The sequence below is a fragment of the Bidens hawaiensis genome, unplaced genomic scaffold (genome assembly GCF_021521415.1).
Source record: "Bidens hawaiensis isolate Kalapana, Puna unplaced genomic scaffold, B.hawaiensis_p1.1 tig00007412_1, whole genome shotgun sequence".
NCBI classification, from domain to species: domain Eukaryota; kingdom Viridiplantae; phylum Streptophyta; class Magnoliopsida; order Asterales; family Asteraceae; genus Bidens; species Bidens hawaiensis.
The window spans coordinates 96159-115886 of record NW_027491516.1 but is presented as its reverse complement, the minus strand read 5'-3'; the positions used below and the strand labels follow the sequence as shown (position 1 = coordinate 115886).

Sequence of the window (19728 nt, the reverse complement as noted above, 5' to 3'; positions counted from 1 at the left end):
GGTGATAAGGAGGTGTATTTCCGATTCTAAGGTATTAGAGGTTTTAACTCATGCACATGCATCAGCGTGCGGAGGTCATTTTAGCGGTCAAAAGACGGGCTACCGGGTGCTTCAATGTGGGTTTTATTGGCCCACCATTTTTAAAGATGCAAGTGAGTATGCTCGACATTGCTTGAATTGTCAAAAGTTGGGTAGTATATCGAAACAGGATGAAATGCCATTGCAACCGATTTTGGTGTTAGAGATTTTTGATGTATGGAGAATTGACTTTATGGGCCCGTTTCCAAACTCAAATGGATTTTTATATGTCTTGCTTGCGATCGATTATGTGTCCAAGTGGGTAGAAGCGGTAGCAACAAGAACCAATGACCATTCGGTAGTTTGCAAATTCGTTCAATCCAATATCTTTGCTCGATTTGGCATTCCGCGAGTTATTATTAGTGATGGTGGGTCGCATTTCAAAATTTTCAACTTTGGAAAGCTTTAAAAGAGATATAATGTGAATCACCGAATCGCTATTCCTTATCATTCGCAAACGAGTTGACAAGTTGTAGTGTCCAATCGCCAAATTAAAGAAATCTTGATGAAAACGGTGCGGGTCGATAGAAAGGATTGGTCTTCTAAGTTGAATGATGCATTGTGGGCGTATCAGACCGCCTACAAAACTCCTATTGGCACAACCCCTTATCGGTTAGTTTATGGTAAAGTGTGTCATTTACCAATGGAGTTGGCACATAGGGCGTTTTAGGCGATCAAGAACGTTAACGCGGATTATAAGGAAGCGGGTGAATTGAGAAAGTTGAAGTTGAATGAGATTGAGGAAATTCGGGACGAAGCGTATGAATGTGCTTCCGCATATAAAGACAAACTAAAAAAGGTTCATGATGCAAAGTTGAGAAAAAGGACTTTTGAAGTGGGTCAAAAGGTGTGGTTGTACAATTCAAGGTTGAAGTTGTTCCCGGGTAAGTTAAAGAGCAAGTGGATGGGCCCATATATCATCACAAAAGTGGGACGGTTTGGTGATGTGGAGATAGAATATGTTCAAGAGCAAACAAAATAAGTGGTGAACGGTCAAAGACTTAAACCTTACTTGGAAGGAAAGGACATCAATATGGTCGATGTGGACCGGGTGAGTTACTTGTTACGCTCACCGGATGAGAAAACAAATTAAGAGGCCAAGGTATGTTGTATATTTTAGTTTAGGTTAATTTAGTTTTTCTTAAGTTTGGTTTTAAAAATTACCTTTCTCGTCTTAAGTAAGTTCGACTCAAGTGCGGGAAATTTTAACGATTTTCTTTACCGTGTTAGGGACAAATCGGATTTTTCAAGGGGGGTGGGTAGTTTTTGAATTTTTGGTTTTTTTAGGTTTTCATTTTGTATTTCTATTTCGAAAAAAAAATTTGAGAACCTACAGGGGCCACCGTAACCTACGGTACCCACCGTAGGCTACGGTGGAGATTTAAAACCTTACGCTGGCCAGGAACTGTTGTACGATAGGATTTTGTGAACCGGTGTCCACCGTAGCTTACGATGGACCTGGAGCTGGGAGACGGAATTCGTAAAAATAAAAGAAAAGAAAATTTTTAATTTTTACAATTAATCCACACCACATACGGGATTCTTACCTCTTTCACCACATATTTCACCAACATCTTCCTCATCTTCTCCAAACATTAAAACCCTAACTCCGTACATCATACCATCATAACTTCATATTTCCTAACCAAATCGATCGATTTTTGTGTCTAAATTGGCTAGAATTTCACAAGGGTTTCAATTATACCATTGTATTTGAGAGAATCTTTTGTTTTGCTGGTCGATTATGGACAAATAGGTCCGAAAATTTTTGGGTTTTGGTTTATTTGAAGCTTTGTTCATCTTCATCTTCTACAACACCAAGGTATGTAATTTATTTTCATTCTTGATGATGTATTACAATGGAATTGTAAGTTGTTCATAATTGTTTCTAGATCCACACTTGCTTAAATTGTTGAAAAATATGAATAGTGAGTTTGAATGGGTTATGGTTGAAGATGATTAACATGATTTGAAACATAATTAGGCATATTGTTGGTCATATAGTGGACATAATGTTAACTTTTATTTTTTTGAAATTGTTTGAAAAATTGAATAATATGTCTAAGTAGCATCTTTAATCATAATGTTAAGCAAGTGTGGGGATGTTTAAGGTTGAAAAGTGAATAACTTGCTCTTTTGTTGTTGTTCGTGTGTTCCGAATGGGTCGAAAAGGGAAAGAACCGGTTGGGTCCTCAAGCAACCCTGCTGATCAACCAAAAAGAAGAAGGTTAGTTCTTCAAGCAGATATGGATGAAGAGGAAGAAGATCAAATTGGTGAAATGCCAATTTGGAAGTCAGGGTCTTTGGCAGATCAGCCTCAGGAATGGCAAGCAACGCTATTTAACGAGCAAATGAACTCGTTGAGGCAGCGAACTGATGCTTTTATTTACGAAAAAGAAGTTAGAGAAGAGGATTTTGGGCCATTTGGGGTTATCGATAAATTCAGAGCATTGGGTTCGATAAATTCAGAGCATTGGGTTGGGGAGCAGCCTTAAAGTGTTAGGACAAAGAATCAACTAACTTATTTGATGTAGAGATTCAAGAATGGATGGCTACCTTACGACGGGTTACAGATAACCATCCATCAAAGGACATGTTAATTGGTACTATGAATGGGGTTTAAGTGGAAATGTCGTTTGATAGTTTGAGACGGGTAGCAAAATTTGATAGTAAACCGCAGAACCAGTATATGTTTCCAAGTTTGGATGATTTGTATTTGGCCCCCGAGAAGCACCCGATGTGGAATACCATGTTAGATGATCTGTTTTTTCCCGGGACATACGCTGGGAAGTTGTACCGAAAAAATCTGAGAATGGAAGCAAAATTGATGTAAACGATAAGCATCAATAACATCATCCCGCGTCGGGGTGATAGGGTCGAGGTACGATATCCCGAAGTTCCAATATTATACACAATGTTACATGGATCACCGCTTATTTCATACCGTTTCTTAGTAATGAGTAACATATGGATAAGCCGAAACAGTGTGGATAGAAAAATCATACCTCACTGTCAATTGATCACTGCATTGTTAAAGAAGTACGGGGCAATTGGTGTAGGTGATAAAGGTTCTTACAAAAAGTTCAAACCTTTCGATATTGCACATTTGGGGTCCGGTTGGGTATATTCACAATCCGAACGGTACCATAAATTGAAGAGTGATGGGAAAAGATGGAGAGTTTTGAAGGAAGATGCAAGACCATTGAATGCGGGTGAAGCGGATGACCTGGAAAGTGAAGATGAGGTAAGTGGTGATGAGGCGTATCAAGATGATCCAAATGTAGCTCACATGGAAACGGATCAAGCGGGACCGAGATGGGATGGAAGGCAACCGGGTATGCAGTCGGGTTATGTGGGAAGTGCATTTGATTATGCACAAAGGCCATATGATTCGAATTGGGCTTATCAGGGAACGATGCAAGATGTGGTAGAAAGGCAAAGACCACCTACGTTTGGGAATTGGTCCGAATCTTCCCAAACCATTTTTGATCAACAAACTTTCATGGGGGCGAGTATGGAAAGGGCATTAAAGCAAAATTATGATCGACAAGAGCAGTGGAACCGAACCCATGCATATGCCTTTGAGAATGACATGAACAACCGATACCTTGATGATCGTCAGCGATGGATGCATGACGCGTGGCATGCGGGACAACCAGTTGTGGCCTACCCTCCAATTGTGGACTACACCACGTTGCCACCGTATGATGGTAGTGTGTCATACCCTACACCACCATTGCATCACTCTATGTGGGTGGATCCCAATCAAGGCTCAAGTCAAAGTGCCCCGCAACAACAACGAGGAGAGCAAGGTGGTGATGATCAAGGCACGTTTGGATTCGGTGAGTTCTCGGATGTGATGACATCCATCTTTGGGCCTGCCCGACCGCCCTACTTCTGATGGAATTTCATGTTATCAGGTGAACATCATTCTGTATATTATTGTATAAGTTGTAATCTTTTGTGTTCTATTTGTTTGGGTGGATGGGTGGTGGACAAAATACTTTTGATTAAGTATTATGAGTTGTGTTGAAAAGAATGTGGTGTTTATGAAGTAGTTTGTTTCATTTTTCTCAAAACCGTACACTAGGGACAATGTATCCCAAGTGTGGGGATGAGGAAATTTTCGTTTGTTTTGAAAAATTTCGTTTAAAAAAAATCAAAGAAAAAAATTTAAAAAATCAGAAAAACTTAAAAAAATTATAAAAAATTGTGTATTTAGTGAAACCGGAAAGTGGTAAGATGGCGGGGTAAAGTTTTGGTCCCTTTTAATGGTCACAATTCCCTAAATAACAAGTGCCTAGTTGTTTTTAAAAAGAGATTATGTAGTTTTCTAGTCAAGGTTAGCATGTTTTCGGTGTAATAACTTGCATAACACGTTCGTTACACTTGAAAATTGAGAAAGCAAGGAGTTGGTGAAATGGTTGATATTCTCGGATAGAACTTGTATAATTAGTGCATTTCGAGATCTTAGCGTGGCATGAGTGCAAAAGTGATAGAGGCACTTAGGTTAAGCCTCGTCTGGATGAGCGAGAGTGTGGGTTTTGGGGGGTTGGGGCTCAAACATTACATATTATGAGTGTGGATATGAGAGGGGCGGGGGGTTGGTTCCTTTAGAAAACTTTGTTGGGCCTATTCTTTTATTCGATAAAACCCGGTGTTATATTGCGAAACGATCTTACTTAATAGGTTTCTATGTAATTGTTTTAGTATTTGTCAATTAGTATAAGCATTATGTTTATTATGCTTACAAAAAAAAAGTTTGTATTAGAGTTGCAATGTTTATGTGTGCACTGTTCAAAGTATTATGTATTGAGTGAAAAAAAAAAGAGAAGTTAGTGATGTTTATAGTTGTTTACTTAGTTTGTTTGTAATAAGTCGGATTAGGTCGCTTGAGCTACTTTCAATATTCCCTTTCATACCCTTACACTTGGCCCCATTACAACCCGTTTTAAGACCTCTTGATTTGTATTCTTGTCAAATGCATTTACATAGGTGGAGATTTGATGATTGTACAAGCGTATGCGAGGAGAATTGATTAATATGAAATGTATGGATGATCACCAAGAAAAGGTTAATATGTAAATGTGTTATGTATAGGTAAAAACCAAAAGCATGTTAGGTTTGGTTAGAAATCTATGGTTTAAATGGAAAGTCAAGTGAACTAGTGCAAACGATAAAAACAGGGGAATAGGGTATGACTTGGGACCTTAACTGAAACGGATTTGTGGTAAGATTGGTGGATACAAGTTGAATGTAATAGAAAGTTGGTGTTGAGATGGTGCTTTGGGGCAAGCAACGAGTAAGTGTAGGAATGTGACGGGTGATCCATGGGACAACCCTTAAGTGGTTTAAGTTCGTTAATATTGATGCGTTTAATCGGTTGATCTTGTTGAATTAGATAACTACGTTTACTTGTATAATGACAGGTATGAGAAGATAGAATATGGAATTACGAGAACGTGGGCGAAAACGGTGAAGAAAACGGACTTGGAATGAAGAAGTTATGACGAAAAGAAGGAGGACATGTTAAAGGCCACCGTAGCTTACAGTAGCCACCGTAAGCTACGGTGGTATCTGAAGAAAAACTCCACCGTATGGCGGTTTAAACCTACCGTAGAACATTTGGAAACCACTGTAGCTTATGGTGGGCGTGACGCAGAAATTGTAACTGCCATTATAACTTATAATTTTGGGCGGCTTTTGGGATGATTATCATTATCTTTCATCTAGAGACGACCCAAGGGCGATTTTTGAAGATTATTGATCAATTGTGAGTGTGGTAATCATTAGACACTTGTTTTTAATTCGTACGACAATTATAATTGAAGGAATGACGAACCGAATCATGCTCGGCAAAACTCTTTCGTGTTTTCCCTCGGATTGTAAGGTTTACCATGTTTGTGGTTGAATGTTTAGACAATTTCTGAGATAATATTTGATCTTATTGATTTCGGTATTATGGTGTTTGTGTATTGGTTGATAGATTGTTAGTTTACCGATTTTGTGTTCTAAACCGTCAGTTCTTGGACATTTAGATAGTGGATTTCACTATTCGAATCCGAAATTTGGGATATCCGAAGGATAGTAAATCAAGTATCTGAAAACATAGAAAAAAATAATAATTGAAAAAAATTTAAAAAACTACTTTTAAAAATATTTCGTATAACTAAAATATTATCCGAAATATAAAAAAAATTATCCAAAGTATCCGAAAATAACCCAATTTTCTTATTGGCTCCTTTTATATGTCATAGAAACATATCCGAAAATTAGATGAAATATCCTTGAAACTATCCGAAATACCCGAAAGTTACCCAAAAATATCCAAAAACCATCCGAAATTTATAATATAATTCAACAATTAAAGAAAAATTTCGGATAGTTTGGATATCCAAAATATCCAAAAATTTTCATAACTACAATCCGAATCCGAAAATTCGGATATCCGAGATTTGTTATCAGAATTTTTGGATAACTCATATTCGAATTTCGGATATTTAGAATATGTTTTCGAATTCGAGTTTTTATAAACACCACTAACCCCTACGTGATACTACAGCTTATTAAGTTACTGTATTATGAGTTTGTGACTTTGTTGATACTTTTCATTTTCCAGGTCATGGGCCTGAAGCCCAGTTAGAAAAAAAAGCCTGGTATCTTTGAATATTAGGGTTTTATTACTACTATACATATGCATTCGCTCATTCCAGAAAACATAAGAGATTTGCACCGCTGTCTATATAAGGTCTCTTTAACCATAACCTTCTTCATCAACAACAGGTTACCTTCCAAACAATTCATAAGATCAAATGATCTTTTTACCTAAAATCATGCATTTTGATGTAAGCAGGTTTTTCTTTATTTACGTTTATTTTTTTTATATTGATTTGCCTGTGATGGTTATTAAATATACTTTGAGCTTTCATGCCATGAAACAAACATAAACTGAGGCACCAAAATCCTTAAAAGTCAGTTTTTATCTTGTTTCTGTTTTTCGAATTTATAAGTTGATTGCAAGTGACGATAAAAAGACAGGGACATCAGAACTCGATTTATCGAGCAGTGATTGACCAAGTCTATAATGGGAATCTCTCTGATGCATTTCTTAGATGTTAATTGTTTTTTAAATTTGGTTTTGCTTGGTGTTAGCATTGATGGTTATTAGATATACTTTTGAGTTGCCAATGATGCATTATTATTTGCACGTATTATCAGATAAAATCATGATGATACACAAATATTGTCACTACCTCTGAGGCAAAAGGGATTTAAAGAATTTCCTGTTCTAGTTTATTTACTTTTAGTTGCATAATTGTTTTTTTATTAAGCTTGATGATTGATTTAAGAACGGAGATTTGAATGATAAACTTTGTAGAAGCTAAACATTTTTTATTGTTGGGCTCCAAAGTGTTCAAAAGGTAAAAACAATTTGACATATTATTATGAAGGCTTTATGAAGACTTTATCTGTTACTCAAAACTATTTGTTGGCAATAGAACAACTCAACCGCAAATTGTCTTGTGTTCGTAGTTTCTCTTTTGTTCGGGTTTTTTTGAATATTTAATTGTATAAAACATACAATAAAACATTTGGATGTCTATTAACTCTTTTGTGCCAGTGCAATGTAGCGTCACTGTTTTTAAACAAACATCGTTTCCGACGTTATCTGAACCATCACCTTTTTGAACCGCAAATTTTACTAAACCAAACTGCCTACTAAGACTACTTCTAATGGCAATCTCATAATGAGATTGGTGTGTCTAAAGTTAAAAAAGAAATTGAAAAAAGAAAAAAATGCAAAACAAATCTAGATAAATCCAAACTAACCCCCGATAACTTAGTTATTTAATTAACTTTTAATATTTTAAGTAAAAATAATAATTAAATACACGATATTTTTTTTAAAAAAAACTTTATAAACATTCAGATATAAATTTTATTAAAAACGGACTTTGTTAAAAAACATTTTTTTAAAGTTGGGATGGGTTGTGAATGTGTATAAAAGATTGGGATGAGTTAAATTATGTAAATTAGAGAGAAGGAAATTAATTTTATAATATAAGATTGAGATTGTGAGATTGTCACGTGAGTAGTCAAAGCTATTTGACATTTTGACCTGTATTTAATCCAAATGAATGCCAAAAATTTTGTTTCACCAATTAATTTTTGGGAAATTTATTTCACCAATTAATTTTTTCTGACCTTATTGCTATACCAGCCAACCAGAATATTTGGTCGTACTAATTCTTTTTTTATGAAGGACGTTGGATGTGTTTATGGACATTAAACATGCTGTCTATAGTACATGCATAAAAGAGAAGATCTCTGCACTGTGCAGAACAGCAAAAACAAGTGTTAGGGCTATTAATAATCTTGTGTTTATGTTCTCTAAAAAAACGTGTTTTGTTTTGTTCATGTACACCCTAAAAAATCTGATCTACTTCAAAAAAATTCCCAATATTTGGTATGTCGGTAGCAAACTTATTTGTTAGTCATGATTAAGTATTTTCTTATATCTAAATATTAATTTATTTTATCGGTTGGCCAGATAAGTAGTGTAAGTGATTGTGGTATGGTGTAGTTGTAAAAGTAGGTCTATAAAGCCTCTCTACAATCACATTTAGTTATTCATTTAAGCTGATTTTGACTTTGAAATATAAAAACACAATTTTGTATGTCTGTAATAGAAAAATATCAGTTATAACTAATTAGCAACTCTTAGAAAAATCTATTATTTAATGTGGCGGTGTCGTCGATGGTTTGTCTAATTTGTGGGGAAATTGAAGAATCGACAGAGCAGTATTTAATATGTCGTTATCGTCGATAGCCGTATTTAATATGGCGCTACCGTTGAAAATTTTTTTGTTGTTTTTTCACACAAGCAACGTGGCAAGTAATCTATTAATGGTGCGTAGTCCTTTTTTTCTCTTTTAGCATTTAAGTTGTCTTGGATATGTAAGGCTGAGGGGTGTGGGGGGCTCCAACGGGGGCGCGAGTGGGGGCTCCAGCCAATAATATTGTGACGTGTGGCAGAGAGAGAAACTGGATAAGGTGGGTGTTGGAGCCCCCGCTGGAGCCCCTGGCCCTGGTGTGGAGGGGCTCCAGCGGATTTTTTTTTTTATTTTTTTATAAATATATTCAAAAAACGTATTCTTAAAAAAACTCATAAATTATTAAAAAAAACACACATTTTTTTTAAAATTCAAATTACAAAAAAAAACATACTAAAAATTAAACAAACAATAATACTTAATAATAACACTAATCTAATACAAGATCATCGGGTCGCCCCGCCCACAAATGTTCAACCAACTCATGTCGAAGATCCCCGTGTATCTCACGGCTCTTGATAAATATATTTATATGAAATTGGTTATATATAGGAAGAAAAAACTTTTTTTTTTATTAAATTATGAGCCCAACGGCTCAATTAAATGGTCCAACGGCTCTTTCACGTCTCCCAAAGACCCTTTACGCCATATGCCTCCCGCTAGCAGGCTTGCGCCCGCCTTGTTTTTCGCGCTCGCGCCCCTCTCGCGTCCCTCTCGCGCCTCGGTGGTGTGGTGCTCGCACCTGGGGGCGCGAGCGGAGGGGCTCTCGCGCCCCCGCTGAAGCCCCACACCCCTCAGCCTAATATGAGGCTCTGGAAGAATAAAGCAAAACGTTGTGGTTTATTTGGATAGCTTGGAATGAATGTTGTGGTGTTCAACTGAAATCTAAGTCAAACCTAGTAATGTGGTGGGATCTATTAAGCATTGTGTTGCTTGTGGGTGATGTCGAGATTGAACATGTTGGCGATAACATGGGATAAATGGTGTTTTCCCCAACTGCAGTTTTATTCGTGTTTTCCCCAACTGGGGTTCTACACGCATTAGCTGCTCAGCGTTTATTACGCCACGAGGTGCGTGAGCGTCTCTCCAACTGGGCATCGGGGAATCCCAGTGATAGATTGTTTACTGCACTTGCCCCGGCTTGGGTAACCGGGGTAGTGTTCGTAAAATTTGTGTAACCGGCTTGTCCCGGATTGTTTACTGCACTTGCCCCGGCTTGGGTAACCGGGGTAGTGTTCGTAAAATTTGTGTAACCGGCTTGTCCCGGATTGTTTACTGCACTTGCCCCGGCTTGGGTAACCGGGGTAGTGTTCGTAAAAATTGTATACTCGCCGGTGTTCCCCCCAGTAGCTGGGGTTGTGGTTATCGGAGTTTCTTGGTCACTCACTGACATTGGGACCGGAGTAACTTTAACCATCTTTCCAGAAGTTTTGAAAAAACTGAAAATTAGATCTAGCTTTTATGCACGGATGGCGCCAATGAAGAAACACTAAGTGACCCCGGGCAGATTACTGATAATCTGGGGGTTAAATAGATGTTTCCCATGAGGGTTAGGTCCGGCAAGATGGTTATTCTTCTGATGACCTGCAAAACAGACACCGTGAGCTCGTCACTGAGAAGGGGGGGTACCTCCTTGTGACCACCCTCCGGCGTGAGAATCAGACTAGATTGCTCTTGAATATAAGTGTATATTAAGAGAAATAGCTAGAGAGAAGATTATAAGATGATCATACCGTTCCAAGGTGTTGGAGTATTTATAGCCGAAGGTAGGTGTCCAAGAAGGTACAGCCGGCTGTATAATATTCCTGTTCTACCAACTGTGGGCTACGCACGTGCCGTGCTAGTGGTTGGTGGGTAGGCAGCGGCTGATAGTGACATGGCCGGCTGTGTACTGTTCCCTTTTCCACCAACTGCAGGCTACGCACGTGCCACGATGAGGGTTGGTGAGTAGGCAGCGGCTGATAGTGACTTTAAGTACTAGAGCGTGCTGCTCGTCGTACTGTTGTCAGTGAGCTGTCGCCGCTTTGGTCAGATCTTTTGTCCATACCTTGGCAGGTACAGTACAAAAGATCCTCCAGTTGCGTACGGACTGGCTCATTTGGGCGGGAGTATTCCCAGCTTTGGGCGGGAGTATTCCCGGCTTTGTGCGGGAGTATTCCCGGCTTGCTCATTCCTTCTTCAGGTGACTACTGAATTATTTGAGTTAGTGCCTTGTGCGTGTAGCCTTGCTGTGCGGGTAGCCTTCCCTGATGGCTAGTATCCGTAGCTGCGGGAACAGGCGGAGTACGTCACCATTGGGAGGCTTTTCCTGCGGGAACAGCTTGCGTACTGCGCGTAAGGACGTCACGTCTCTGAGCATGGTTGGTCCTGCGGATCCAGTTGGTCTTTGCGCAGACGTCCCTCAGGAGTCTTGCGACTTCAACTGCGCAGACGTCTCTGTTTAAGGTGAGTCTTGCGGGTCCAACCGCGCAGACGTCCCTGTTCAAGGTGAGTCTTGCGGGTCCAACCGCGCAGACGTCCCTGTTCAAGGTGAATCTTGCGGGTCCAACTGGGCTCTGCTGGGACCTACCTCTTCAAGGGCACTTTGGTAATTCTACTATTTTCTTTTCACCACCGTCATACCACCACCACCACCACCATGTCAACACGCACACTAAACCTTTTCTGGCGTACGAAATCCAAACGCATCATGAACGCACCTCTCTCTCACCCAATCCGACGTTGTTTCCACCCAGTTCTTGGCGTTATCCGTGGTCTTCCTCCACCTCTCTCTCACCCAATCCGACGTCATTTCCACCCAGTTCCTCATAACCCACCATCTGACGTCTTTTCCAGCAACACTTACCAACACTCAGTATACCCGGCTTCTACAGCACCTACAGCACCTACAGCACCTTCCACGGCATCTACAGTAGACCCGTCAAGTTCTTTCCAGCCCTCAAATCCTTGTTTTACTCGTTTTTAGCGCTTAATCGCGGCGATGCTTATTTTGTTTTTGGTTTGAATGTTGGATGGGATGATTATCGATTTTGAGGAATTAAGGTTTGCTGGGATTTTGGGGAATTAGGGAATTAGGGTTTATATGATTATTATTTGGGGGGAAGGGTTAATAAACGGTGAGAGAAAAGAAGAAAAGAAAAAGAAAAAGAATTATATAATACTAAAATTACCCAAATACCCCTCATTTAAATAATAAAATTACGCAAATACCCTGAACTTAACGGATGAAAGTTAACGGGGTTAACAAAGGTACTAAAAATGCAATATTTTTGAAACTGAGGTAGCCATTTACACAAAATAAAGAATAAGTACTAAAGTTGCGTAGTCGGACAAACCACAGGTACTAAAATGACACTTAACTCAATATTTACGTAGAAATTTTTGGATAGAGTAAAAGTTAACTATTTTATTATCAGTCTTATAGGGTAGTATAAAATTGCTTAGAATGAGATTTCCATATCTCATTATAGATTCACAGAATGTCGTAACATTTAAGATTGAAAAATATATTATATGAGAAAATTCTGACATTAAGTATTAGAAAATTTTGAGTAGACAAATTTTCATTCGTCACACTGAGATATGCTCTTAAAGTAGAATCATCTATAAAAGAGTAAAGGTTTTAAATGATTTTATATCCATATGTTCAACAAAATATAGATAAACTATATAAGTAGTTTGTTTCTACTCTTTTTCTTGAAGTGAATGTGATAATAAATTAATCATTGTGATCTTGGGCAATTATTATGACGATATCGTGTTAATAATAAGATCGACCACCATAAGTGGTGAGTTGCAATAAGAATGATCGCAGGATACGAAAATATGAAAGTGATACGACATTATCGTTTGGAACGATAATACATTATTCTGTATCATGTATTAAATATGCATAATACATATACGATCCAGAAGTTTATGGATCATAATTATCTAATGCCATGACCGGTTGGACAATACCAAGTCATTAATGATGTGAAATATATTGAATAACTAAAAGATTTTTCATGATAATTAAACATGCAATGCTTGCTCTCATAAAAAGTTAATTATTTACCAACTAAAGTAGTGTGCGAGTCCCGAAAAATTCTGGAAGTAACAAAGAATATATATCCTAAAATGATATTGTTTAGTGTATTAAAATCGATGCATCATCTAAACGCTTATCAAATTCACAACTTCAAGTTTGTGAGAATTTTGGCTTAGCTAATGAGATAGCAAGCACATTACTCTAGATTAGCGTATTTGATTTGGTGATAACGGCTAATTTAATTCATTAATCATCAAACTTATTATAGCTTATGTCTACACACAAATTGCTTTTGTTGAGATAAGTGATCATAAGAACAATAATTCATGTTCGTATTTGGTTACATGTATTTGCATCTAGTAATATTAATTCACATCAAGCCAAGAAGTTATAATACTTGCACCCTGTACATTTGGTTTCGGTCAGAACCAAGTAGTTCTTGTCAAGGATTTTTATTGTGCGGTATATATAGAAATTGATCCATCACAACGCACAAAGATTGGACCTCAAAAGAGGCTGGGAATGTATATATTCGATATGGATGTGTAATTAAGTACTTAGAATCATTAATGTGAGATAAATATACATCTTATTGGTTTTCACTTTCGTGAATCAACATTCCCAATATTAAAGGGGGATATAAAGCAGTTGGAATGAATTATCATTGATCATCAAACTAAATTATATGAAGCGAAAGTTTAAAGGACAATTCATTTACTAAAATTATTGAATTAGTTACCAGAAATGTTCACTGACCTAAATAGAGTGACTAATTAAGTCACATATACCAACTGCTAATGCTCTAGTTAATATTATTGTCCAAGATGGATAGTCACATATGGTGATGAGTCTATGGCACGCCTAAAGCGTGATAGACCAATTGATTCCAAAGGTAAAATTTCCTCAAAAAGGGGAGCAAGTAATGAAGATGGTCAAGTCGAGGTACAATAAAAAGGTCTATTAAAAGACATTATACATGATGGTACTCGAACAACCTCATGTACCTGAAAATAAAGAGCTCTTAGTAAACAATTTTGTATCATGTCTACAAAGATATATGGAATAGAAATAAAGTCGACATCGTTATACTCTTATATATATAATAGCGCTTGAAATGATGATGATGAGATCATGATTTAAGATATGCCTATGAATGAAAACATATAAATGATTGGAAGACACAAGTATGACAGAGTTAAAATTCTAAAAGAAATAGAAGTTGACCAGCAATCCATAAAATTAAAGTTGTAAAATTTGATGGATACAAGTGGGTCTTTTATGTGAATCATGTAAAAACAAATTAAATGATATAAGGCAAATTGGTGGCACAATGATTTTGCAAAGACCCATAATTGATTATAAGGATACACATTCTCCAATGGTGGAATCAATGACTTTCCGCTACCTAAATAGTCTGGTAATATAAAGAGAGAATTGATATGCATTTATCAAATATTGTTATTTAGTATCAACTGAAAGTTTACAAGAAAGTCTATGAAGGATTTGAATTATCAAATCATGTAAAGCAAGTTCTCAAGAACACAATGATTGTCGTGAATAGAGTCATATTTGAATACGTTACGATGATTGAATATGTTGAACATAAATGAAACTTCTAAAGAGTTTCCTAAATTAGTTGAATACTTGAAAGGTTAATTGATACATCTTAATGACGTAATTCATGTGCACCAATAAGTATACGAGAAAGGAATTGTACCTTATTAATATCATATCATAGTAAACAAATAATGGTACAATATGGATTTTCGATATATGATATAGTTATTGATGTGTTAAATGAGCAAGTTCATCTAGTTAAACTCATAAAAGAGTAAATGCACATCAATAATTGGTCAAGATGGAAAGAAATTTTTGATGAATTGTAAATGTTTAAGCATTAATATGAAAACATCAATAAATGTTCTATGAAGTTATCAAAATACGTATGAACTAATATATACGGTCAAACACAAATCAGAAGAGATTCTGATAATGAGGCATATGAGTTTGATAAAAGTTTGCCATATTTTTATCAAAATTTTACTCTTAAAAGTTCATATAATCACAGTTTACATTGATGACGTACACATCATTGAGAGAAACTGCCGAGCTTTTAGAGGGATAATTTTTGAAAGACCTTGACATGATATGATTATTGCTCGACATGTTGTTCAGGTGTACATGTAATTATATGTTTATCAATCCATCAAAGTAAAACTAAAAGATGTTGAGACATTTTTACCAAAGACACGATTCATTCTTTGAATACGTTAAAGGATGTCCAACAATCACTCTATATAATTTCCTTTCACAATATGATACATTATTGGTTCAGAAGTACCATAATTAAATAATTAAATGTATATACGCATTAATATGTCTTGCTAACTACACATGAGTTTTATCTCTTTTATTTATATTTATTATCATACTAGCTTTTGAACCCGTTTATTACACGTAATTTGTAAAATAATAAAGATAAAAAGATCCATTATCTAAAATAATGAACAAAATTATAGATAAAAAGAAGATAAAATATATAGTACAAACAATAAGAAGTATAGAATCTCAATTTACAAATTCGATTTTTTTATATACAACATTTGCAAAATTGTTTTGACCAGTTACCCGTGGAAAACTATGATAATGAGATGAGAGATTAAAGAATTAGAAGAGAAATTATAACTCATTTCTCAAAATTGTTTTGTCCCATGACCCATGGATAGGTAAGATAAATAAGATGAGAAATTAGAGAATTAGAATTAAATTATAACCCATTAGTCAAAATTATTTTAACCCATGACCAATGGATAGTTAGGATGAATGAGATGAAAGATTAGAGAATTAGAAAGGAAATTATAACCCATATGCCAATATGGTTTTGCTCCATAACCCATGGATCACGTAGGATGAATGAGAAGAGAGATTAGACCAACAATGAATATGAGATTGCCACATCATCCTCATTATTTTCTTTTATTAGTATAGTTAGATTAGATGTACAACTAGGAGACATCAGAATGAGTTAACACATATATTTTTCACATAACTCCTATCTTGGCTTCGAGGTCCAGTGTACTCTTTCTTTGGTTTGTCACACTCGTTAGAAAAGTGTCCAAACTCTTGACAGTTATAACATTTGACTTTTAGCTTATCAAGCCCAACTCTCTTGTTCAACGATGGTAGATCTTTCCCAGTTCTTTGCATGAACTTCTTCATTTTCCTCACTATCATTTCCATGTTCCACTTAAGGTTCATAATTTTCAATATATAAGGGTCGATTTGGTCATAATCTTCATCAGTTAACTCGCTCGTGGCAATTTTTCTACCAACCAAGTTCTCATATGAAGTCATGAAAGCACACAGAAAGGCAAAATTTTGTTCAGCCTCTTTCATGTTTACGTTAGGTGGTGCAGCAAATTGACTTGCTGTAGCAGAAGTTCCAGAACCACCATAGTTATCAGTGAATCCTGATGCCATAAAGCATACATTTAGATCACTATAAGTTGTTGATCCTTCATTTGCATTCTGGGTGGGAAATGCAGTGATTGGAGATGTTGTGATGCTTAAAGGCATACAACCACCATAAAAAGATGGATCTTGAACTTCTTTTGATGACTTTTGACATTTCAAATCATATTCCCTAGCTTCAATATTTTGCATAAACTCTGAAGCAGTCAAATCTTCGTTTTTGAAATAATTATTCTCCTTCAACACCATCAGGAATGTTGTGTAAGAACTTGGTAAAGCATTTTTAACCATATCCATCTTGTCAGATTCAGAAGGTTCCATTTTAACTTATTCATTTCAGTTATCAAGTGATTGAAACGAGTAAGCATTTCCTCAACAGTTTCTCCTTTTAGTAAGTTATAGTTTCGGAAATGGAACTTTAACATTACTTTCTTACTCTCTTCAGTATTACCCATGCTTCTAATTTTAATGTGCTGAAACAATGAGACACAGATCTTGATACTCCCAACTTGACGGAATATGTTGTCAGGTAAAGCCATAGTAAGAGTTGAATATGCTTGAGTCTCGATCTCTAAAGCTTTATTCTATTCTTTAGAATACTGTGAAAAAGCTTTAGGAGTAACGGATCAAGAAAGAATAAGTAACGAATCAAATACAAGAATCAAAGACACATCACTAACGAAGTACTGACGAATCAGTATAGCGACTTAATAACGAATGGTTGACGAATTGAGATGACGAATCAAGAACGAATCACCGAACGAATCAATAAGCGAATTGATAACGAATCAGTGATTAATTGTAACGAATCAGTGAGTACGAGCTTAGAACAGTAACCACGAATCAACTACAGTTGATAACAAATCAGCTACAGTTGATAACGAACAAGGTTGTTAGATGGTTGTAACAATCTCGCCACGTGGCACGAATCTGTTAAGAAATTATAACGAATTAAGACACGTGGGTGACGAATTAACTATAACGAATTATAGCCATTAACGAATTTTCAAGCAAATCAAGCAAATCTTCAAAGTAAATTCCAGAAATCTGGAAATTCCCAGATTCAAAATCAACCAAAAACCCAACTAAATATATGTAATACTACCTCAATACAACACCAAATCAGCCAAATCGTAGCTCAGTTTACTCGTAAACCACTCACGAACCCAAATATTTCAATCCCGTATACTTTAATCGAACAACCAAAACCAAATTCACGTATAATCAGTCCTTTGTTCCGTACAGAATCATATCCAAACCAAAACCAGTCCAATCAACCACCAATTCACAATTCAATCCACATACACTTACCTTAATCCTTACCAAACACAAACCGAATCAAATCAATTCATAATCGGTTAATTTAAATCAATATTCAAGCAGAATTTCAATAAAACTTAAACGAACCAAAACTCGATCAATAAGTTTCAAACACAAACAAATAACACATAATCAAGAGCATTGTAACACCTAAATGCTCTGATACCACTTGAGAATACTTTAGATCTGATCAATAAAGATGATCGAATTAGATCTAATACCTTATATGGATCTAGTTTATGATATGTTATTAATTAATTAATCATATATATGTATATTAGTGATTATATTATGTGTATTATTAATAGATTAACGAAGAATTGAGTTGGAGAGATTTGGGCAGAGGTTCGATACTATTAAACTCAAAACTTAAATTATCAGGGTATGAACACCCTATATATAGACGATGGATACCAATTCGTTACACATCCCGTCACGAATTGGATCTAGTTCACTAACTTACAAGACTAAAAAGGAAAGCATAACGAATCTTTGATTCGTTACAAAGACTCGAGACGACAAAACCGTGCACTAACAACTAGTACTTAGCTTAGTCCTTTATTCAGACAACAATCTTTCGAGTTTCATGTTTATTTCTAACATGCATTCAGATGTGAACATATTCAACATGCTTATCTTATTTAAACACTTAAACTAATTAAGACAAGATACCATTTCTTATCAACATCATTAGCACTTAATAAAACTCAAAAATTTCCCTTTGTCATACAATAAAGTTTCTATTATTAGCAAGTTCTTCACATATTAACTCATTTTAATTTTTAAGACCATCCGTAAGGGCTCGTTATCGCCGGCGTTTTGGAGCATAACGCCGGGGGCACACCGCCCCCCCCCCCCCGGCGTTTTGGGGTTTTTATTTTTTTGAGCGTTTTGTATATAACGCAAGGATATGGCTCAAAAATCAAAAAAAGTATCCGTTGGGAGGGAGGTTTACCGTTGGGAGCCGTTGACACCGGCGGTGAGTAACTCCGGCGGCGGCTGCGGCGGAGGTGGAAGGAGACCTTGTTTTCTGATTTGGCTTCGAGCTTGCGGCGGTGGAAGGAGACCTTGTTTTATGGTTTGGCTCGAGCTTGCGGTGGAAGGAGACCTTGTTTTCTGATTTGGCTTCGGGCTTGCGGCGGAGGAGGAGCGGCTGTGGCAGTAGAATTTTGGTGGGTGTTGGGTTGGTGTGTGTGTTCCCAGGAGGAGGATGCTTCATATAGTTAATATTTGGTGGGATGGGTGTTGGGTTGGTGTCTTGGTGGTTAACGAAAACCCGATTGAATGTCAATTTTGTTTTTGTTTCGATATCGTAACAAACGTGTCAGAGACCAATCAATGCCAATTTTGCTTCTGTTTTGTTTGTTTTAGTTTCGGTACCGCAATGAAACCGATTGAGTTGAATAGACTCACCGTCTTGACGCTCAGTTGAAACCGACTGTTTTTATTTGTGAGTTTAAAGTATTTTTTTTAATTTTATATTTAATTATGTAAATGAATTATTATTTAAAAAACAAATAAAATTAATAGTGACTGGGCGCCACATGGTGCATAATGCCTGGGGGTGGGGCTTTATGACTACACTCTGTTTTTGTAAAAAGCTATAACTCTGATTGGGCGCCACATGACGCATTATGCATGGTGCACGGGCTTTATGACTACTCATGGTCTAACATAACTATCATCCTTATAAACATGATTAATTAATCTAACATGAACCTATTCACATCAAACATCAAGTTTCAAGTTAAGCACAACAACACTTTGAAATCATCAGCAAGCAAACTATACCCATTTTAATATCACATAATAATCAATCAAGAATGCTCCCATAAACCTTTAAACATCTATATTTAACATCATATGAGTATGTGTATGTATGGATATGTATAATGTGATTTTATACACATGCATACATACTCACGGTTTTGATCACACACATACACATATTTATCAAACATCCCATTTTAATCATTTTGTGTGAGCTATTTTAAT

General features: G+C 36.4%; 3 non-coding genes across 3 annotated transcripts; all 3 read left to right on the top strand.

Annotated features, from left to right (window-relative positions):
* Positions 1–6967: 6967 nt before the first annotated feature.
* On the top strand, positions 6968–7034 carry LOC143635175 (small nucleolar RNA Z267). Its single transcript, XR_013154008.1, has one exon. It is a non-coding gene; the product is annotated as a small nucleolar RNA Z267 (small nucleolar RNA).
* Positions 7035–7091: 57 nt separating this feature from the next.
* Positions 7092–7184, top strand: LOC143635177 (small nucleolar RNA R44/J54/Z268 family). Its single transcript, XR_013154009.1, has one exon. It is a non-coding gene; the product is annotated as a small nucleolar RNA R44/J54/Z268 family (small nucleolar RNA).
* A 76-nt stretch (positions 7185–7260) lies between these two features.
* LOC143635178 (small nucleolar RNA snoR122) lies at positions 7261–7341 on the top strand. The gene has a single exon (XR_013154010.1). It is a non-coding gene; the product is annotated as a small nucleolar RNA snoR122 (small nucleolar RNA).
* Positions 7342–19728: the final 12387 nt, after the last annotated feature.